The 22612-nt window shown below is 39.3% G+C and overlaps 1 long non-coding RNA gene across 2 annotated transcripts in view; it reads right to left on the bottom strand.

Annotated features, from left to right (window-relative positions):
• The window catches only part of LOC110257461 (uncharacterized), a 590814-nt gene that overhangs the window by 404811 nt on the left and 163391 nt on the right, over positions 1 to 22612 (bottom strand). For both annotated transcript variants that reach the window (XR_002340074.2, XR_014831931.1), the window contains one exon: positions 22130 to 22246. This is a non-coding gene — a long non-coding RNA (uncharacterized LOC110257461). The remainder of the gene's footprint in view (positions 1 to 22129; positions 22247 to 22612) is intronic.

Here is a 22612-nt window from a genome sequence, read left to right as displayed (position 1 = left end):
CTGCATCATAAATAGTTTCTGGATTCCATAAACTTTTTAATGCGTATGTGGAGAAAGAACATATTTAAAGAATTAAGCTGTGTTTTTGTGTTTTGTTTTGTTTTTTTCTTCTTCTTATTGATTCTTTCTACCCCTCGGTCCAGTCAGCTAATCAGTGTGCCCTTGTGGCCTCAGGAAAAGCATGAGACAGCAGAAAATGTAGAAGTTAAAAAAAAAGAAGATTCAGTTCTGGATTATTTATTTAATTTAGTAAACTTAAACCAGAGGCCATAGCTTTGGAAGAAAGGCTTCCCTCCTTAAATGGTAAGTCACTCCCAGAGCACAAGGAAAGTTAGAGAGAGTGGAAGTTCAGATGGGGAGCATGGTGAACTCCCACAGGCAAGGGCGGGGGCTGGGTCAGGAATGCACCCCCCACCCAGTACCATCTCTCTCCTCCTGAGTCACTGTATGAGATAGGAGTGAAATTCCAGAGAGCAGCCCCCACCCCGGGGACTGCAGTGAGCCCTGAGCGTTTCCTCTGATGGACAAATTGGATAGTTGTTCCTCCTGCTGTCACCCATGGAAGACCCCCCTTCAAGAGCAGGTGGATTTCCAAAGGGGCCCCTGAAATTTTGCTGAGTCAACACTCAACTTACTCCATGTGGAAAATTCTCTTTTCAGAATTCTAAGAAGGAAGGAAGGGACAGAGGGAGGAAGGAAACAAGGAAGGGAGGGAGGGAGGAAGGAAGGAAAAGAGGAAAAAGGAAGGAAAGAAGGAAGGAAGGAAGGAAAGAAGAGAGGAAGGAGGGAAGAAGGAAGAGGGAGGGAGGAAGGGAGAGAGAAGAGAAAGAAAAACAAAGAAAAAAAAGTCTTCCACTTTCAATTGTTATCATATTTTCATCCCAAATCATCTTGTTCCTGTCCCCAAATGTTCCAATAAAGAGCCTTTCCTCATTGGCTCCAGGTGCTTGCCTGTCCTTCTCCACCCACCTTGGGGCTCCTCTGCCCTCTCTCGCCCTCTGTATGTTAGACAAATGCAGAGAGCCTTGGCTCAATCCTTTTCCTTTACTGCTCACCCACGTGTTCCCTCCTCCACTTAATCCTGGTCTCTCAAAATGCTCCATTTTTGTGGGGTGCCCTACTAACCTTTCTAGTTTCTACTTCCAGATTTTTTGCCCATCCTTGATCCTATTCATTCTCTTTCCCCTCACCTCTAAAGCAAGTCTTGGTATTCATTTCCTTGGGCTGCTAATGTCTACTAACTGAAAAGAGCAGGCATTTAGTTCTCTCACATTTTTGGAGATTAGACATCTGGAATCAAGGTGTCAGCGGGGCCCTGCTCCCTCTGAGACTCTGAGTAAAATCCTTGCTGCTTTTCTTAGCTTTTGGTGCATCCTTGAAGTTCTTGGCTCTAGCCTCTACCTCTGTAAATACATGGTATTCCCCCTTTTAGGTCTATGTCCAAAATCTACTTTTTTTTTTTTTTTTTTTTTTTTTTTTTTTTTTTTTTTTTTAGGGCTGCACCCTCAGCATACGGAGGTTCCCAGACTAGGGGTTGAATAGGAGCTGTAGCTGCCGGCCTTCACCACAGCCACAGCAATGCAGGATCTGAGCCGTGTCTGCAACCTACACCACAGCTCACGGCAACGCCGGATCCTTAACCCACTGAGTGAGGCCAGGGATCAAACCCTTGTCCTCATGGATACTAGTCAGGTTTGGTAACCATTGAGCCACAGTGGGAACACCTTCTTCTTCTAAAGACACCAGTCATATGGGAACAAGTGCCCACCTCACTCCAGGATGACCTCATGTTAACTGCCCATACCTGCAACAAACTCACTTCCAAATAAGGTCACATCCTGGGGTCTTGGGGATCAGGACTTCATCCTGAGGGGGACACAGTTCAACCCATAACAGTGTTGAAATCCTACTCTCTACTCTCATACCTGATTCACAGCTATAAACAGCACCACCACGTGGGTAGTCCCCAAACAATGCAATTTTTCTCAAATTTTGCTGTTTTGCACTAATGTTCTCTGGGACTAAAATTAGCAGCTCCCAATGCCTGAACAATATCCCACTTGACTGTCCAATGAGCACAATAACCCAATATTTCTAAAGACCAACAGCCAAGGTGAGGCATCTTACACTCAGAAACTGTAGCCACCAACCACCCTCCTTACTCACCTCAAGCCCTGCAGCAACCTCCCACCTAACACCCCTGCTTCCACTATGCCTCCATTTCTCCTGATAGCAACAGGAAACTCTTTTTCCTTTTTTCTTTTTGGCTGCTCCAAGGCATATGGAGTTCTCCAGCCAGGGTCCAGCCACAGTTGCGACACAGGATCCCTAACCCACTGTGCTGGTCCAGGGATTGAACTTGTGTCCCAGTGCTCCAGAGACACCGACGATCCCATTGCGCCACATCGGGAACTCCAGAAATGCAGAAACCAGAGCACTATTCACTCTACAATATCCCGTGGCTTTCAACTGCACTTGGAGGAAGAAATCAAGCTCCTTCAAGATTGTGCATGTTTAGGGCATTCCCATTGTGATTCTTCCATGAACTTCAACACAGGAACAAGAATCCTGCAGTTTCCTGGCCCCCAAGTCACTATTCACACTCATAGATGTGTGGGTCCACCTTGGATCTCTGCCCCCAACCCATGTTCAAATTAAAATCTCTCCCCTCATCAAGTTTGTTCTTTTTCTCAAGCTATGGATTCTGTAAAGAGATTGTGATTACCCCAGACATTGATGGGAAACCCTGGCCTCTACTCAGCTCAACACATCCATTTGGTGGTCAGGACCCAGGAATTCCAGTCCAGCCATGGATTCTAACTCTTCCCCTTTTTTTCCTTGCCCCATAGACACACTCCTGATTCAGGCCCACATGATCTCCCAACCGAATTATGGCAGTTACAGCCAAATTGGATGTCCTGCTCCCTTTTCCCTTCATTCTCCAACCTGCTACATACACAGTATAGGTTCAGGAAATGATTTCTTTTTTTTTTTTTTAATCTTCTTTTTTGGTCTTTCTAGGGCTGTACACTTGGCATATGGAGGTTCCCAGGTTAGGGGTCCAATCAGAGTTACAGTTGCCAGCCTATGCCACAGCCACAACAACAGCAATGCCAGATCCATGCAACATGTGTGACCTACACCAAGCTCCTCAGCTCACAGCAAAGCCGAATCCTTAACCCACTGAGTGAGGCCAGGGTTCGAACCCACAACCTCATGGTTCCTAGTCGGATTTATTTCCACTGCGCCATGACAGGAACTCCAGAAAACGATTTCTAAACCAGATCCTAATGATGATTATCCTGCACCTTCTCTAAAGCCTTTAGCACATTCCCAGACTCTACAATTAAGCCTATGGTCCTCAGATGCACATCCAACCCCTCCATAGCAGATGATGCTGGTACCCATCCTATAGGGCTTAGCCGACTCCAGGAGCATGCTGCGATCACCACAGGAAGAGCCCAGGACTAATGAGGGACAGGAGTTAATGGATATATATCTCAGAGAACCTCCAATGATGGGACTAAGCCCATCATGGTAACATGTGCCATGCCAAGCCATACTGGAATCTGAGGTTAAAGAAACAGATACACTCCTATTTACAATTATAAGATATTTTAAAATGGTGAATGGTTTTAAGAAAAATATTGATGACTTTGTTACCATTGAAACCAGTAAAGTGAAATTAAAATGAAATTTGTGTTTGAGGTAAACAAAATATTTAAATTTAAAATAATGATGTTTTTAATCACAAAAGACCCAGAATTGCCAAAGCAATTCTGAGAAACAAAAACTGAGCAGGAGGCATAACTCTCCCAGAGTTCAGGCAACTTTCAAAACTACAGTAATCAAGACAGTGTGGAGCTGGTACCAAAACATACATACAGACGAATGGAACAGAATAGAGAAGCCAGAAATAAACACAGACACCTATGGTCAATTAATCTTTGACAAAGGAGGCAAGAATATAAAATGGGAAAAAGTCTTTTCAGCAAGTATTTGTATGGACAGTTGCATACAAATCAAGGAAACTGGAACACACCCTCACACCATGTATAAAAATAAACTCAAAATGGCTGAAAGACCTAAATATAAGACAAGACACCATCAAACTCCTAGAAGAGAACATAGGCAAAACATTCTCTGACATCAACCTTACAAATGTTTTGTCAGGTCATTCTCCCAAAGAAACAAATAAAAGCAAAAATAAATTGGTGGAACCTAATCAAACTGACAAGCTTTTGCACAGCAAAGGAAACCAAAAAGAAAACAGAAAGACAACTTACAGAATGGGAGAAAATAGTTTTAAATGATGCAACTGATACGGGCTTGATCTCTGGAATATACAAGCAACTTATACAACTCAACAGCAAAAAAAACCAACAACCCAATTGAAAAATGGGCAAAAGACCTGAATAGACATTCTCCCATGGAAGAGGTACAGATGTCCAACAAGCACATGAAAAAATGCTCAACATCCCTGATTACTAGAGAAATGCATATCAAAACTACCATGAGATACCACCTCACACCCGTCAGAATGGCCGTCATTAATAAGTCCACAAATAACAAATGCTGAAAAGGGTGTGGAGAAAAGGGAACCCTCCTGCACTGTTGGTGGGAACGTAAGCTGGTACAACCACTATGGAGAACAGTATGGAGGTACTTTAGAAAACTATACACAGAACGACCATATGACCCAGCAATCCCACTCTTGTGCATGTATCTGGACAAAACTTTCCTTGAAAAAGACACATGCACCCACATGTTCATCAAAGCACTATTCACAATAGCCAAGACATGGAAACAAACCAAGTGTCCATCAACAGATGATTGGATTGAGAAGATGTGAGATACACACACACACACACACACACACACACACACACCCAGTGGAATACTACTAAGCTATTAAAAAGAACAAAATAATGCCATTTGCAGCAACACGGATGGAACTAGAGACTCTCATATTAAGTGAAGTAAGTCAGAAAGAGAAAGACAAATGCCATATGATATCACTTATATCTGGAATCTAATGTATGGCACAAATGAATCTTTCCACAGAAAAGAAAATCATGGACTTGGAGAATAGACTTGTGGTTGCCAAGGGGGAGGGGGGAGGGAATGGGATGGCCTGGGGTTCTTGGGGTTAATAGATGCAGACTATTGCCTTTGGAATGGATTAGCAATGAGATCCTGCTGTGTGGTACTGGGAAATATGTCTGGTCACTTATGATGGAGCCTGAAAATGTGAGAAAAAAGAATGTATACATGTATGTGTATCTGGGTCACCATGCTGTACAGTAGAAAACTGACAGAATACTATAAACCAGCTATAGTGGAAAAAAATTAAAATCGTTATATAAAATAATGATTTTTTAAACATCATACCAACTTTTTGACTTTTCAACATTTTTTTCCAGTTATTTTTACATTCTGAAGCAAATTCTCCATTTAAAAAAATACATTTATGATGTATTTTTAACATATTTTTGTTCCTTTTCCCTCAGGCTCCAATATGGCTCAACACAGTGCTGTCAGATTCTATTTTCAAGTAAAAAAATTTTGATTTTTTTTATTTAAAAATTTTTGATACTTTTACCACTTTTTTGTGTTAATTTTAATGTTTTAAATATCAAAGCATCTCATTAAAATATTGTTCATTTTGGAGTTCTCTTGTGGCCCAGTGGATTAGGGATCAGGCATTGTCACTGAAGCGGCTCAGGTGGCTGCTGTATTTCAGGTTCAGTCCCTGGCCTGGGAATTTCTACATGATGCAGGCATAGATAGATAGATAGATAGATAGATAGATAGATAGATAGATAGATAGGTAGATTTCATCTTGATTGCTGAGTGTTTGGCACCCCTTACTTTCTGTATCAAGGTCAGCGCTTCCCTCACTTCGCCCTGTCCTGGCCCTGGTACCATCTGCTCACTCTTTCACTCATCACTCCCTTGCTTGACTTTTCTTCCTTTCCTGCCTCATTCTCCATTTCTCTCCCCCTCCATGCTGGGATTCCTTCCCGAATAGACTGCCTAAAGTCTTTTAGGATCTGCTGTTGGAGGAGCCCAAATTAAGATGTCCTTTGTGATTTCAGCAGCAATTGACTGTTGGAGAAATACTCTCACCATTGCCCTTCAAACCTATGCTGGGTCAATTCCAGGTGTTTTCTGCTCCAGGTGTTTTCTGCTCCTACTTTGAGTAACCATAATAAAATATATGGAAGCCCTTGATCCAAAAGCACTAAATAATCACAATTGTTTTTAGCCTCTTGGTCATCTATGAAATTCCCTCTCCCTAAAACCACATTAGTCTATGTTCACTCATTGAAAAATTAATCATGCCACCCTCCCCACAAAGTCATTTTCCCATTTCCTCACCCAAATTTATCCCTTTTCTCTCTGTCCCTGTAGCTTAGGGTCCATCTGTATGAGAGCCCCTATCTCATGCAACTTACTTCCTGGGTATTTGAACTCCTCTGATCTCTTCTACTAGGACATCAGTCTGAAAAACTGGGGACCCCCACTGTATCCTGTATTGCAGTGGCCTCTTATATACTAAATGTCTGATGAATTAAGGGAAGAATTCAAAAAATTCAGAACCGAAGGCATTCAACAACAGAAACTTATGTTGGGTAAAGAGAGCAGGTGAAGACACAGACAAATATATTCAAAGAACTATCAGGGAACATGAGGTACCAGCTAAGTTGACTTGATTTGTGCCTGGGTGTGGTCAGTTCAGAAAGATACTCACCCAGTAAGCTGGAGGTAGACTTGGCAAATGAGGGTACACAGAAACCCGTGACCTCATCCAAAAACCAAAGGTTCTAGCTTTGCTGATACCAAACTCTCCCTGATGGTGTTGCTTGCCTCCACATGCATCAGGTGCCAGATATTTCTAACAGGTGTCCTCAGTCAGGTCCAGATTTAGGGTATGAGAAAAAATAGCTGGCATCTGCTCTGATCCTGATGATAGGGTTGATTTAAGCCCTGTCAAGATCTTTTCAAACCCTGCTGGCAGCAAATCTCAACACGCCCACATATGCCAGTTGGTTGGCATTTTATAGAACTTCATAAACCTCCAGGTTCTCCAAGTTGCTCTATGGACAGCTGAATTTTCCTTGGCTGGGATTACATTGTTCATGTTAACTTCTCCCCCACCATGCCAACAATTCAGGGGGTTCAGGGCCAAACAAAATAACACCCTATATTTCTACCCCACAGCATTTCTCCACCTTTTAAGTCATATCAAACTGTTTACTGTAGTATTATTTATCACAAGGGAGAATTGAGAAGAAACCTAAATCAGACTAATGATTAAGCAATTTATTCTCTTTTCATAGGGCTGTATATAGAAAAACATACACTAATAGTAATACGCTAATATTACTAATTATAATCATTTAGATTATGCAATATGGATTATTGTTATCTCCCTTCCATTCATAATCCATTTTAATATATATTCCTTTAATAAATATATAAAATAATGATGCATTGGACCCATTTTAGAAAATCACCAGCAAGGAATCCTAACTTGGAGTAAATGATAAGAGAAGGGCACCTGAAAGAGAAGTTCTAGTCCGATTCTTTGCCTTGGCAAAGACATTGACAAATTTATCAATGGTGTTGGTATGTATTTTTGAGTGTTTATGTGTATGTGTCACATCCAGTTGAATGCTCATACATGTTTAACAAGTAGCTCTAATAAACACCCCAATGTGTAGCATTTGCTGATTTCCATGGTGTAAAAATATCCTCATTGTAGCCAAGGGTTGGGCACAGATACACACAATTGATCTCAAGTCTATAAGAACCTAGCCAGCCCCAATACGTCTCTAGATTTATTGTCCCATTGAGAGTGGCCCTGAGCCAATGGCCCACCTTCTAAAAGTGGCTACAGGAAAACAATTCCTGTGGTCAGTTCAAAGCTCCTTTCCAAGTTCACAGCTCCCTGACAAGAGAAACTCATTGAGATAGAAGACAGAAGGAGACTACCCACATTGCCTCAGTCTGCCTGTCCACTCCTTGGAGAACCTCTTCCTCTCCTGGACCATCAGGGCCTCACTAGGCTCTAAAGCCCAAAGTCAAAGAGGAAACTCAGTGCATGATTTTTTTTTTTAAGGAAAGTGGCAACATTTTGAAATATGTTAAATGGGAAAAACACGTGAAGAAAGGCAATAAACATATTTTGGGGTGAAACAGGAAAAACCAAATATCAATTGAGAAATTGATCAAGGAATTGCAGGGCTCTTAGGGGCCATGGGAAATACCTAATAGTTCATTTCATACAAAAGAAATGTGAGACCCAGAGAGTCTGAGTGATTCAAAGTCAGGTTTAAAATCTGTACTTTCTGATTTCAAGTAAATTGCTTTTGCCATTAACTTGGCACCATATAAAGATTTATGTGAGCTCAAATTTTAGAGGATTCTGATGTGTTTCAAGACAACAAAGAAATTTTTATATCTTGCCCAGGGAGTTTAGGTTAGAAATAAAGTTTTTTTCTATTTTAATATCTTCAATAAGTTTATATTCTAAGCAAAAAAAACTTTTCTGGCACCTAACAGGAAGGTATTAATGTTCATTGCAAATGAAGCTCTCTTTGGTACTTTCCTATTCCCTGTTCTGACAGAAGCTGGGCTGCCTCTGTTCACCTCTTCCTATCTCATCAAAGTGAGTGTGTCCCATGCACACACTGCAAGGAAGCTGTATCATTGACTTCTCTGCAGATGTTAGTCTTCAGGGAATGAAATCTGGAAATGACTTCCTCAGGAGAGCTGGCAGCTTGCTTTTGCTGTTTCTGCCAGCAGGCTCCCTCTTGTCACAAGGGCCCACATTTCTGAGTGAAAACCGGAACGCTTGGAAACCTTGTAAAACTATCCAGTTAAAAATAAAACAGTGGAAAGCCAAATTCATATCCGTGCTTTTCTTCCACCATCATATTTGCTAATTTTATGAGCATGTGAAAATCAACTCACACATGTCAGGCACACTATGGAGGTTTCTTGATTTGTCCACGTAGCTCGGGTTAGAATTTCATATGAGCATTTCTTATTAGCAGCATGCCAGTAAACTTTAATATTCTGCGCCACTGCCTGGAATACAGATTCAGTTGGTCTCAAGATGAAAATTAGAAACCCATATTCCAATACAAGCAGTTTAAAAGAAAATAACTGGTTTGGCAATTAAGACATTAATGAAATCCACTGTTTATGTACCATAAATTTAGCAAAAAACCTAAAAGCATAATTCCCTGGCTGATATACCGTATCAGTAAGCTTGCAATACTAAGTTTCTTCTGGGTTGTTTTGTAGGAGGATTCCAAGATGTCTTATAGGCAGAATATACTATTTGGGGGAATATAGGAAGAGCATTACTCCAAAGCTCTTACTTCTGGGATTGACGTTTTTCTTGCAATAAGGGTATGAAATTACAGAGAATCCATCAGGTGCCAAACCACACTGATATGGTGATATTATGGAATTTGAACTTCAGCATTACACTTCATAGAGTCCTTTTAAATGGCTTAAAAGTTTCTTTCTTTCTTTCCTCTCTCCCTTCTTTCCTTCCTTCTTTCTTTCTTTCCTTCTTCTTTCTTCCTTTCGTTTTCTTTTCTTTCTTTCTTTCTTTCTTTCTTTCTTTCTTTTCTTCTTTCTATCATCATTTATTTACTTACTTTCAGACCTGGAAGGTAACTTGGGGAGAATCACCTGTGTCCTTGCTACTCATAGTGTGACCTCAGATTTCACAGTATCAGCATCACACTAGAAGTGCAGGATCTCAGACCCCAACCCAGACTAACTGAATCCAAGTCTGCATCTTACCAATATCTCAGGGGCTTTAAATACACATGAAAGTTCAAGAAGCACTCGTCTCGGCCCATTTCACACCTGGAGCAACTGAGGAATAGGAATTGTTCCAAGTTTTCATAGTTACTTAATTGATGACCAAAACTCAAGCCCAAAGTTCTGAAATTCCAGAACTATATCTTTCTCCCACTTTCTATTCTTCCCTTGGTGCATTTTTAGGCAAAACAGACAACTTTATCTCCATAACCACTTATTACTAATCTTGTTGCTATCAATGTCCATTATTAATGCCAGGTATGGCTGGAACTCTTGTCTGCAATGATTTCAGTTTTGGCATCCTTTCATATTAATTTATTCTCAACTTTGACATGGGTACAATGGTTGGCAAAGCACGAGGAAGGTATTTGTAACTGTTGACAGAGAAGAATCTACTCAAGAGACACAAACAAGGGTCTTTGGAATATTTATCCATTTACCAGCAAATTTGAGAAGCTTAATTCCGCCCCCCTCACCTCATTCCAGTCAGGATGAAACAGAAATAGGCATTGAAATAGCTTATGTTTTCCTGGACCCAAAAAAGTGAATGGAACTTTCTTTCCAAAAGATGGCTAAGTACAAATCAACAGAGGAAAGAAGTTTCAACTGATAACTCTCTATGAACCGGAGATTCACAGCTGGTGAGAGTAATTTGGAAGCAGATTATAGGGAAAACAGTTTATTTTCTATCACCATAAGAGGAATGAATTGGAGGCTATGACTTGCTTTTTCCAGTCTCTTAATTTATATCAATGAAAAACAACAGCCATTACACAGCAGGAAAGGAAAGGCAGGAGGGAGGAGCCAGCACTGAAGCTGTGTCATTGCAAAGAGGCAAAGATCTACTCAGTGATTTAAAGTTTGAAAATTAACACCATAGATTTTCAGTTGACTGTGATCACAAAGAACTCTCCAGATTCCCATCTTTTACTAAGATGTGTTTCCATTATTAAAATCAAAAGGGAACAGAAGTTATTGCCATATGACAGTTCAGAATAGTCTTAAGGTCACATGATAAGGTCCAAAGGAGGAAACTGTGTTTCTTTTTTATTTTTAAGTTTTATTGTAGTTTATTTACAATGTTGTGGTAATTTCTACTGTACAACAAAGTGACTCAGCTATACATATATACATATCCATTCTTTTTCAGATTGTTTTTCCATATAGATTATCACAGAATATTGGGTAGAATCCCTGTGCTACACAGCAGGTTCCCACTGGCCAATTATTCCATATACCACAGTGTGCATATGCTAACCCCAAACCCCCAGTCCATCCCTCCCCCCAACCACTATCCCCTTTGGTAACCATAAGTTTGTTTTCAAAGTCTGTGAGTCTGTTTCTGCTCTAAAAATAAGTTCACTTGTCTATTTTTTTTTTTTACATTCCATATGTACGTGATATCATATGTTTGTCTTTATCTGATTTGATTCACTTAGTATGATCATCTCTGGGTCCATCCATCTTGCTGCAAATGGCATTATTTCATTCATATTTATGGCTAAGTAACATTATATTATGTATATATATATATATATATATATACACACCACATTTTCTTTTTTTGTCTTTTTTTTTTTTTTTAAAGGGCTGCACCCACAGCATATGGAGGTTCCCAGGCTAGGGGTCGGATCGGAGCTACAGCTGCCGGCCTACACCACAGCCACGGCCACGCCAGATCCAAGCAGTGTCTGTGACCTACACCACAGCTCACAGCACCGCCAAATCCTTAACCCACTGAGCAAGACCAGGGACCAAACCTGCATCCTCATGGATACTAGTCAGATTTATTTCCACTGAGCCACGATGGAAACTCCTATACCACATTTTCTTTATCCATTTCTCTGTCAACAGACATTTAGGTTGCTTCCACATCTTGGTTATATGTAAGTTGGTGTAAGCACTATAGAAAACAGTATAAGCATTCTTCAAAAAGCTAAAATTGATCTACCATATGATCCAGCAATCCCACTCCTGGGCATCTATCTGTAGAAAACTATAATTAAAAAAGATACGTGCACCCCAATGTTCACTGGAGCCTGTGTTTCTGATTCTCCGCCTAGTGATCTGACTTGGCACAATACATTGCCTAAACCTCAAGCTGGATTTCTCAAATGGAAAGAATCTTATTCTTTTGTTTAACAAATTCAAATTCAATAAGAGACCATTTAATAAAAACAAACAAAAAATGTTTAAGATCTTGCAGAAATAATAAAAGGTTGTGGGTTCCCTTTGGAAGAATCTATTCTCCGGAATTGAAAATTTTAACAACCTTTTATATTGATGATATCCAAACTTAGAGATCTGCTTCAAATGTGATGAAGGTCAAGAGAAGTCTGCCTGCATCTGCTGGCAAGGAATAATGCATTTAGGAGGACTGGACAGGAGTCCTTGAAGTCTTTGGGTTTAATTATAATCTCAGTAGTACATGTGGCTTTTGCTAGCACTCCTACTTCTGTTTCCTAACTTTAGGGAATGAGAATTTGGCCTCAAAGCTACAGACAGCTGTGAAATTGAATGCTCTATTGGAGCATTTTAAATAGCACATTTGGTCCTTTGGAGGTAACTAAATGGGTTTCACTTCTCCAGATTTATAGAACTTGCTCTTTTGCCCAAATTTCTACCTCTTCCAGTTGACTCATTCCCAGAACTTTTGAATCAAGCCCTTCATTACTCACATTCTCTACAGTATGTAAGGTAAGCTGGGATTGACTTCGCACAAGACTAGAAAAGCTTATTTCCTTTCAGATGCTAGACTTTTTATCCGTCTCTTTTCCTGCCCTATCAACACACTGAAAAGTACAAATTGCACATACTCTAGTTTTGTGCAACACAGAAATGAAAGTACGGGTAAGGAATAGTTTTCAACCTTGGATGCACATTTCAAAATCTGGGCAGTTTAGACTAATCCCCATGTCAGACTGTTTTCTAGTCCAATTTCAATAGAATCAGCTGGGTAAGAGGTATTGATATTATTTAAGCAATTCATCTGGTGGGTCCAGTGTCTAGCTAAGGTTGAAAACAAGTAGTTTAAAACAGTTCTTTTCTGACCTAAGGGAGCATCAGTATCACTTGGAGTCTTCTTACAACAGACTCCTGGGCTCAACTACCCAACCACTGCTTCGCATATGACTGCCTCAGTGTTATTCAAGCTGTGGCCCTCAGTCAGCATCAGCACGATGGCATCATCACCCAAGACCTTATTAGAATGCACATTCTCAGGTCCCACCCTGGACCCAGTCACCAGGGATGGAGCTCCTGAATCTTCAGGATTACTAGCTCTCCAAGTGCTACTAATGGTCACAAGAGTTTGAGAACCACTGGTCTAAATAAGCTGGTAAGTAATAATTCTCTAACAATGAAGACAGCTGAAAACATTCAACAATAGTATTTCAAGCAATTCTAATATTCAAATCACCCATTAACTGCCTGATTTATCATTGGATTCCACAACACTCTGACAACTGTAGAAGGGCTGATTAAGTCCATTTGTTTGTTTTTGTTAAAGGATAGTTGATTTACAATGTTATGTTAGTTTCAGAGTATACATATAATGTTATACATGTATAAAAGAATATATGTATATTATATATTACAGAATATATATATTCTTTTTCAAACTCTTTTCCCTTATAGGTTATTACAAAATATTGAGTATAGTTTCCCGTGCTATACAGTAGGTTATCTATTTTATATATAGTAGTGTGTATAGGTTAATCCTAAACTCCTAATTTATCCATTGTGATAACTCATCTCACCTTATCCCCCCAGATGAACCTTTCTGATTTTCAAAGACAGTGCAACAGATGCTGAGGTCACCTGGGAAGGTGAAAATCCCTATGGTTAAGCCAAGTCTCGGAAAAGTAACACCATGGTGTATCTGTCAAGGATCCAGATTCTCATTTTTCACCAAGGCTGGAGGAGGGGAGTATAATTTGAAAGCAAAGCCCATAGCAGTTCAGAGGGAAGATCCCAGGATAAAAATGTATGTGGGAGCCCAGCACATCTGCCCCAGCTTTAATCAGGCACCATTCTATCTCAAGCTTCTAGGGGCTTCATGGGGCCCACACAGGGCTCCAGACACAGAGCAGACAAAAGAGCTTCTACCTGGACCCAAAATTCAATCCCATTCTCCAGTCCCTCTTCCTCCAACATGCTTCCCTGGATTTTAACTAGGGCTCCCCTGCTCCCTCTCTCCTGACCCCTCCCCTATAATCTGCCAGGTCCTCTGAACCCCCACATTTCATTTTCTATTCAACCATTGTCTCCCTTGGGTAAAAATTGTCCTAGAGCTGGAACCCAACATCCAAGTCACTAACAATTCCAGGGTTGTTAATAATTTCAGGTATTGTCTTTGGCCTTAACTAGTGTTGTAACAATTCTGTGAAATAGCCCTTCTAACTAGAGAAACTCAGAAAAGAAAACAAGAAAAAGAAAAAAAAAGATCTTGGATGCCCTGATACTTGCTACACAAATCACGACTTCCCAGGCTCTATTCATTTTGAGCTCAGTGTCAAAAACTGTGACTATCACTTATGAGCACAAGTCATTTTTTTTTTCTTTCCTAATTAAAATGCCACCTCCCTTCACAATACGAGGTAAAAACAATCACTAGTGTTTCAGACAATTGATTGACATCAGGGAAACTCACTTGAAAATTTGCCTAAATATTTTCACTTTGAGATTTTGAGTGGCAGGACCAGAAATTTGCCTTACTCTCACAAAAGAAAGATAATTCTAAGAACAGTCGGGTGAAGCTGACCGAAGTTGAAATTCCCCACAGAGAGCAGCAAATTTGTATGCTGGTGGTGGGCTATGCATAATATTTTATTATTTCTCACCCATTTTGGCTTATCAAAGGGCAAGTAGAACAGAATGCCTGGGATCAGGAAAAAGATGCAGACTTCAGTAATTGCATAAAAGCCTTAAACAATTGCTGGTCTCCAACTTGGGTTGTCCTCTTTGTTAGGCATTTTAATATAAAAGCCTCCCCTCCTTAAAATTACATTTTAAAAATTGGGCTCACTTTGGACATTGATGTACATCCTCCTTAGGAAGGTGCTTTGTAACCAGGAACCTGAATGCTAATGCAGGGGTTGCTATGGTAAGCGATCTTTTCTATTGAGCAGGAGAATAAATAGTTCTATGAATTTCTAAATCAATAGCTGGTACTGAACAAGATACAACCAGGTATTTTAGCTCCTAAATACAGGTGTGGAGCTAACTGAGAGCATCTTCTCTGTAAATTCCTAATATAATTATAGATGCTTCAGGAAATTTTGTGTTCTCTTCTTGCAGCTGATTGTTGATATTTTTTTTCAGAGTTTTACCTAACCCTCTAGGGTTAAACATTGGTTTAAACATCTTCAAAAGCAGCTAAGAAAAAAACTGCTGATTTTCATAGCTAGAAAAAGGAGCTTGCAGAATGAGGCCCTAATTAATGAATGCTTAATGAGCTAGAAGTGTTTAATGAACATTAAACAATAACAGCACAATAGGTATGTATTTTTTGTGGCTGCACTCAAGGCATGTGGGAGATCCCCAGGTCAGGGATTGAACCCATGCCATAGCAGCAACCCAAGCTGCTGCAGTGACAACACTGGACCCTTAGCCCCGTGTGCAACAAGGGAACTCCTAGGTTTGCACTGCATTTTTTTAAAAAAAGGACATGATCTAAATAAATGAGTTTTTCTTTTTTTTCTTTCTTTCTTTTTTTTTTTTTTTTTTTTGAGAAACTCTACTATCCATATGCTGGTTGTTCTCTGGCCATTTTCTGCTTGGGGCAAAGGAAACTTAACTCTATGGACCAATCACCAAGCTCCTTGCCCCCTCCCCCAACTTCCTGTTGGATTCATCTGGGCAACACCAACAGGACTTGGGAAAGTGGGGTTCGGCTCCCTCTTGCCAGGTTTTTGCAGGTGAGTTAAGATTCTCCACTGACAGCTACAGTACCCGGGTGCTAGCTGCTGTTTTCTCAGTCAGTCCATTCCCCCCAGAAGTGATAAAGAACCCTCACTACTGCCAGCTTCATAGGGGGGCTTCCTTGTTGGTTTCCCTTCATTCTGTACACAATTTTGTAAACACATATATATTCTTTGTTTGTTTGTTTGTTGGCCCCTGCAGCATACAGAAGTTCCTGGGCCAGAGATCCAATCTGCGCCACAATGGCAACCTGCGCCACAGCAGTGACAACTCCAGATCCCTAACCTGCTGTGCCACCAACTCTCCTCCAATTCCCCATCTAAATGTGCATGTGTCTGTGTGGACACTCAAATATTTGTTCAGTTATCTCATGCTGAACCAGTAACCTTAAAGAATTTCCTTGAGTGCCTAAATACAATAAGAGAAACCAAGAGAGAGACAGAGGGAAGAGTAGGTGTTCTGTCTGTCTTAGTACCTTCGACAGATGCTGCCTGGGAGCCACTTTAGCCTCGTGAGTTTTAAACAACAGATAGGTTTTAGCCGGCCCCAGTGATCCACAAGGCAGATAAACACACACTTTCAACTTTTAGCGAACAAGGTCTTTATTCCTCATTCTGGCACCAGCAAGCTACACCAGGATCCCAGATGGAGACCCCACGGCTGTTTCCACAGGGCTAGGAGATGGAGGTTGTAGTTGCTGTGCAAAACCCTAAAATCTATTGAAATTTATCATTCTCTCTCTTCAAGGACTCTCTCAGGCACTATGCCTATATGACTAGAGGCCAGAGTTCCCAAATGCTTGATTCTAATAGTTCTTGCCAGCTCAATGGTTATTTTGATGAAGGGACCAATTCCTGAAGCTTTCTACTCTGTCATCTTTTGCGATGTCATGCAACATATTTTAGCATTTGGTAAACCAAATTCTTTACACTTTTTCTACTGTCAGGGTTTTTTCTAACCACTTTTGCATACTTATTTTTTCTAAATAAATATTAGAAAAATTTTGTTACCCTAAAAAAGAAAAAAATTATACTTGTTTTTCTTTGTAAATTGAATTGAATGTATTGGTTTACTTTAGGAAAATTGACTTATTTCCAGAATTATATCTATATCCACATATGATATAGTTCTCAATTTACTCAAGTCTTTTTCTGGGTCCTTGTATAGATTTTAATATTCTCATATAATGCCTGTACATTTATTATGATACTTTTATTATTTTATATTTGTGAAATACCATTGGTTCTTAAAATATTATTATTTTAAATGTAATAATTTTTCTATTACAATTTTTAAAGGATTATTATTATTACACAAGAAAACTATCTTTGATTATTTATTTTGTGATTGGCCACAGTACTGAATTCTTCCCCTAATTCTAATTGTCATTATTTTTCTTAAGATTTTTTGAATGATAATCATATAATGTGCAAATGATAATAATTATTTTCATCCTGCCTCCAGTATTTCTATTGCTTATATTTTCAGAACAATTATAAAGAATAGTGGTGATTGCAATTGTCCTCCTTTTGTTCCTAGTTTAAATGGGAAAGGCCCTAGTGTTTCAGTATTAATCATAATAGTGGCTATTATTATGTGTTATAAATATATATATATATATGAACCTATCTATATATAGACATAAGTGTATGAAAATTATACATTAATGCAATTTTTCCTAAACATTAATCTGATTTCATGGAACTACAAGCACATGAATTCATGTAAAACAGGTGAAACCTGATTAAGCAATGCCAGCTTTCTGGCTTTCTTATTGTACTATAGTTAAACAGAGCTTACCATGAGGGGAAACTGGTTGAAAGGCACTTATTCAAACTCTCATTAACCTATGATGATTTCAAATAAAAGGTGAAAAATACTGACTTCACTATCACTTCACTGTAAGTAAAACTGCTTTAAGAACACACTGGTTTTCACTCCTCTATGTAAAGAGCTTGGAAAGTATCATTTCCATTCTGAGAAGACAAAGCTACACAAACTGAAAAGTAATGACTTTTCCTGGACCCATTAGAGAACAGAGGTTTCAGGATAAACCTCCATCCAAAAATCTGAAGAGATGGTCAAACCCAGCGTTACAGCCGAGATCTGCTACCTGCAGTGAAGCCACTGGAGCTGTATGATGGTAGGACATGTTCGAGGTTCATTTTCATGAATTCCAGGAGGCTGAGTGTGGACTAGTTTAAGAGTCAGAGACTATGGAGCCTCCAATGTTAGGGGCCCTGAATTTTTGTAGGATTTACCTCTAGGAGCTCCACTAGGCTGTCACAGGGAGGATCTAAGACAGGTCCCCTCATGGGTCTGGCTGGAAGAAGAATAATCATTTTGAAATATGCCCAGAACCCTCTCTATTGGAAGTATTAGCCAAAGTATTTTCCCACCTGGGAGATGGGGGGTTCACCCACCCCAGTCCCTTCTACCTTCCTCACCTAAAAGGGAGAAACCTAGTCAACAGGAGACCAAGCTTCAAAGAAATCAACTGGGAATGCTGTAGCCAATTAAGGGACTAGGTGGCAGGAAGAGAGAGGGAGGGAGGGAAGGAGAGAGAGAGAGAGGAAGCTATTCCACTGGAGAAACACTTGTGAAGGTCACAGCCCAGAGATATAAGCCTGCTAAAAGACTGAGATTTAATTATAATATTATGGAATACTTCCCCTCTGTTACCCTTCACAATCACATCAACATGGCTCCAGAACAACAGTCAACCACAGCTGAAAGAGCTGGCACAGCCTCTCTCTGAAGAGGAATACTTGGGGAATCCCAAAGTCAACAAGGGAGAAAAAAACAAGGCCATGGGTATGACAAACTTAAAATCTTTAATACTTATAGCTAGGGCAAACATTAAGCATAGCCCAATTCTTAGCCAGGCTGACCTAAAACCTCACCCTAAATGCCTACTTACTTCAGTTCTCATTATCTAAGTTACTTTCATAGGTGCATCCTTCAACAAAAAGTTACAAGGCATGCCAATAGGCAATACACAGACATTGGGGTTGTTTGTTACACAGCATTTTGTAGTAGCAAGCTAAAAAAGAAATTATCTTCTATAAATGTCATCTATATTATTCTGCTTCTTGTTTTTGACAAGTGAAGATATTTATGGCATAAGGTTGAAATCCCAGGATCCCAGACAATTAGTTCTATATTCCATCACTGAGTCAGAAATAAGGCCACTCCTCTCAGGGCTGCTCCCAGCCAATCACAGCTCATACTAAGGCAGGGTCTTCCTGGGAGACACAAGACTCCTCCTCCAGTGATGACTTGCTTTGGCTCAGAAATACCCAGATGGCCTTGCTGAAACTTAGGCAGAAAAGTAGTCTCAGAAGTTTTCATCCCACTTTTTATTCACTCTTTCTCTCCAGGTCAGATGTGCATCATTGTCTGACAGCTCTCTGAGCTCTTCTCAGCTCCCTCCTCATTTTTTCTCACAGCTGTTTCCCTCCTTTAAAAAAGCCTTTGTGTTTAATCCTTTCTTGGTAAGTTTCTCAGAGGACCTGGGCTGGTGTTCTCCTACCAGACTCAGGAACAGAGTTCCCTGGTGGGCATCTTTAAATCACAGATATTCATAGATAGAAATTTTCTGTATTTTTGAGATTTATTTTTTCCAGGAACACAGAGAAATTCATAGAACTTCCTCAAGCGTATGCTCAGAATTTGTTTTTGAATCTCTTGAGTTTCAAGCTGGGATTTTTTTCTAGAAAGTAGTGCCACATCCAGTAAACTGGCATCATAACGGAAAGAAAAGGCTAGATTTAAGAAAGATAGATCCTATCCATAAGATTCTGTGTGATAGCCACACGCTTCATGGATACTTAAACAAAGCAGGCAAGATGAGCTTTCATTTTTCAAATTTAATTATGAATCTTAAACACACTGAGGTTGTGAAGCCACATGGCCCCTGAATTAGCTCATGAAGTGATTGGGTTAATAGGACACAGTTGGATCGCTGCAATTATATAGCTCTGACCTTGGATTTATTTCCCTAAGGTCTGAAGAATTTAGAGGCTAGGAACATATTTTTAAATAGATTAAGTAGTGTGTGTGTGTGTGTGTGTGTGTGTGTGTGTGTGTGTGTGTGTAAAGTAGGTCAGTTATGTTTTTCTAACTGACACAACAGAATGTACGTGTGGCTCAATAATTCTCTCTTTTGTGTATTGAATTGTGCACACTGCACCCCAGCTAAAATCCACAAAGGAGATAGAATTGTAATTTCTTTGAAGCTATTACAATCTCATGGAAAATGATGCATTGAATCCAGTTTTAAATTTGAGACCCACTAGGAGTTTGGCATTCTTGGGGAAAGTTAAGATCCTTTTTAGTGTCCAAAATGTCCAAAAATACCCTTGAGGAGATTGCTCTTTGACATTGGTCTTAGCAACAAATTTTCAGATATGACACCAAAAGCACAGGAAACAAAAGCAAAAGTAAACAAGTGGGACACCATTAAACTAAAACAAAAAATCTTCTGCACAGTAAAGGAAACAATCAATGAAATGAAAAGGCAACCTACAGAATAGGAGAAAATACTGGCCAACCATATATCTGATAAGGGGTTCATTCCCAATATATATAAGGAACTCATTCAAACCAACAGCAAAAAAACCAAATAACCTGACTTAAAAATGGACAAAGGACATGAATAGACACTTTCCAAAGAAAACATGCAAATGGTCGACAGGTATATGAAAAGGTGCTCAACATCACTCATCATCAATGAAATGCATATCAAAGCACAGTGGGATATCACCTGTTAGGATGGCTATTATTTAAAAAAAAAAAAAAAAGATGACAAATGTTGACCAGGATGTGAAGAAAGGGAACTATAGTACTCTGTTAGTGGAAATGTAAATTGCTATAGCCATTATGGAAAATAGTACAGAAATTCCTCAAAAAAACTAAAAATAGAGCTATCATAAGACCCTGCAAAGTATATATACTTCTAGGTATATATCCGAAGAAACTGAAATCAGAATCTGGCAGAAATACCCACACTCCTATGTTGATTGCAGCATTATTCACAAAACCCAAGATATGGAAAAAACCTAATGTCTATTGAGGGAGAAATGGATAAAGAAAATGTGATATATATATGAACAATGAAATATTATTTAGCCTTAAAAAAAAGGGCATTTTGCCATTTGCAAAAACATGGATGGATCTGGAGGACACTGTGCTAACTGAAACAAGCCGGATACAGAAGGACAAATACTGTACAATCTCACTTACATGTGAAATCTAATACAAAATCAACTATACTTCAATAAATTTTTAAAAAATAAAATAAAATAAATGATTACTGAGAACCTACTGGATAGCACAGGAAAATCTACTCTATTTTGTAATAACTGTATGGGGCAAATGGATATATTTATGTTTATAATTGATTCACTTTGCTGTAAACCTGAAACTAATATACCACTGTAAGTCAACTATACTCCAATAATTTTTTTAAAAGAAAAAAAAAGAAATATAATATAGTCAAATTCCTAAAAACAGAAACTAGAACACTGGTTACTAAGGGGTAGAGGAATTGGGAAATGCACAGGGGTTGGTTAAGTTTCAGTTCTGCAAGTTCAAGAACTCAAATGTACAGTGTGGTGACTCTAGGTAACGATACTGTACTGTATACTTGAAATTTGCAAGGAGGGTTATTCCTAAGTGTTCTCACCACAACACATACAAAAAAAAAAAGGTAACTATGAACTATGTGAAGTGATAGTATATTAATTAGCTTGATTGTGGTGATTATTTCACAATGTGTATATGTACATCAAATCAAGTTGTACTTTTTTTCATTTTTTAAAGTTTTATTGAAATATAGTTGATTTACAGTGTTGTGATAATTTCTACTGTATAACAAAGTGATTCAGATATACATATGCATACAACCATTTCTTTTTATCAGATTCTCCTCCTATATAGATTATCACAGAATCCTGGGTAGAGTTCCCTGTGCTATACAGCAGGTCCCCATTGACCAATCATTCCGTATACCACAGTGTGCATATGCCAGTCCAAAACCCCCAGTCCATTCTCCCCCATACCTGCCCCCTTTGGTAATCATAAGTTTGTTTTCAAAGTGTGTGAGTCTGTTTCTGTTCTTCAAATAAGTTCATTTGCATCCTTTTTTTAGATTCCACATATGTGATATCATTGTACACTTTAAATACATATTAAAAGAAAAAAAAAACCTTGAAGCCACACTTGCTTGGGTCAAGATGGAGGTGAGTTAAAAAACACATAGCATTTCTAGACAAGTAAATTACTGAAGAGTCATTTGAATTTTCTGTGGGCAAAATGAATGCAAGCAGTTCTGTATATAAACACTTAGGTAACCACATACCTGAAAAACACCTGGCTGAGAAACCATCGGTCCATACAGATTGTTCACAGGGGCACAGTTGATCTTCTGTAGACCTAGTACATCAAGCTTTGGACAACTGACTGCTCATCATGATTTCTGGCAAGAAAAAGAAGTCCATTGGAAAATGGTTAATCCATTGTTTCTGAATAGAAAGAACCTCAGTTAAAAAGATGGAAAACATTTTTGCGAAGCAGATATTTGAACTGCCAACATTTTATAAGAATCATAAAAAGAAAAGACAATCATTAAAATGAGGCTTTACACACAAGGAAACTGGGAATCCATGCTTTTCTCAGAAGGAGGGGGAGTGCCTCTTTAGTCAGAGCTAAGTTTTGCAATTTCCTTGATTCACAGATGGAAAGAATTCCAATTCTCTATTTATTTGGTAATGTTTGGTATGTGAACCTCTAGCTGGCTCAAGTAGCTCTGATGAAATACAGGACAATGACACATTGAAAGGTG

This window comes from Sus scrofa, chromosome 17, assembly GCF_054392235.1.
Source record: "Sus scrofa isolate SSC_HxYL_T2T_F1_AM1 chromosome 17, Sscrofa_HxYL_maternal_Yorkshire_Landrace_v2.0, whole genome shotgun sequence".
NCBI lineage: Eukaryota > Metazoa > Chordata > Mammalia > Artiodactyla > Suidae > Sus > Sus scrofa.
Note: the sequence above shows the minus strand (reverse complement) of the source record. Positions and strands in the feature narration are given on the sequence as shown.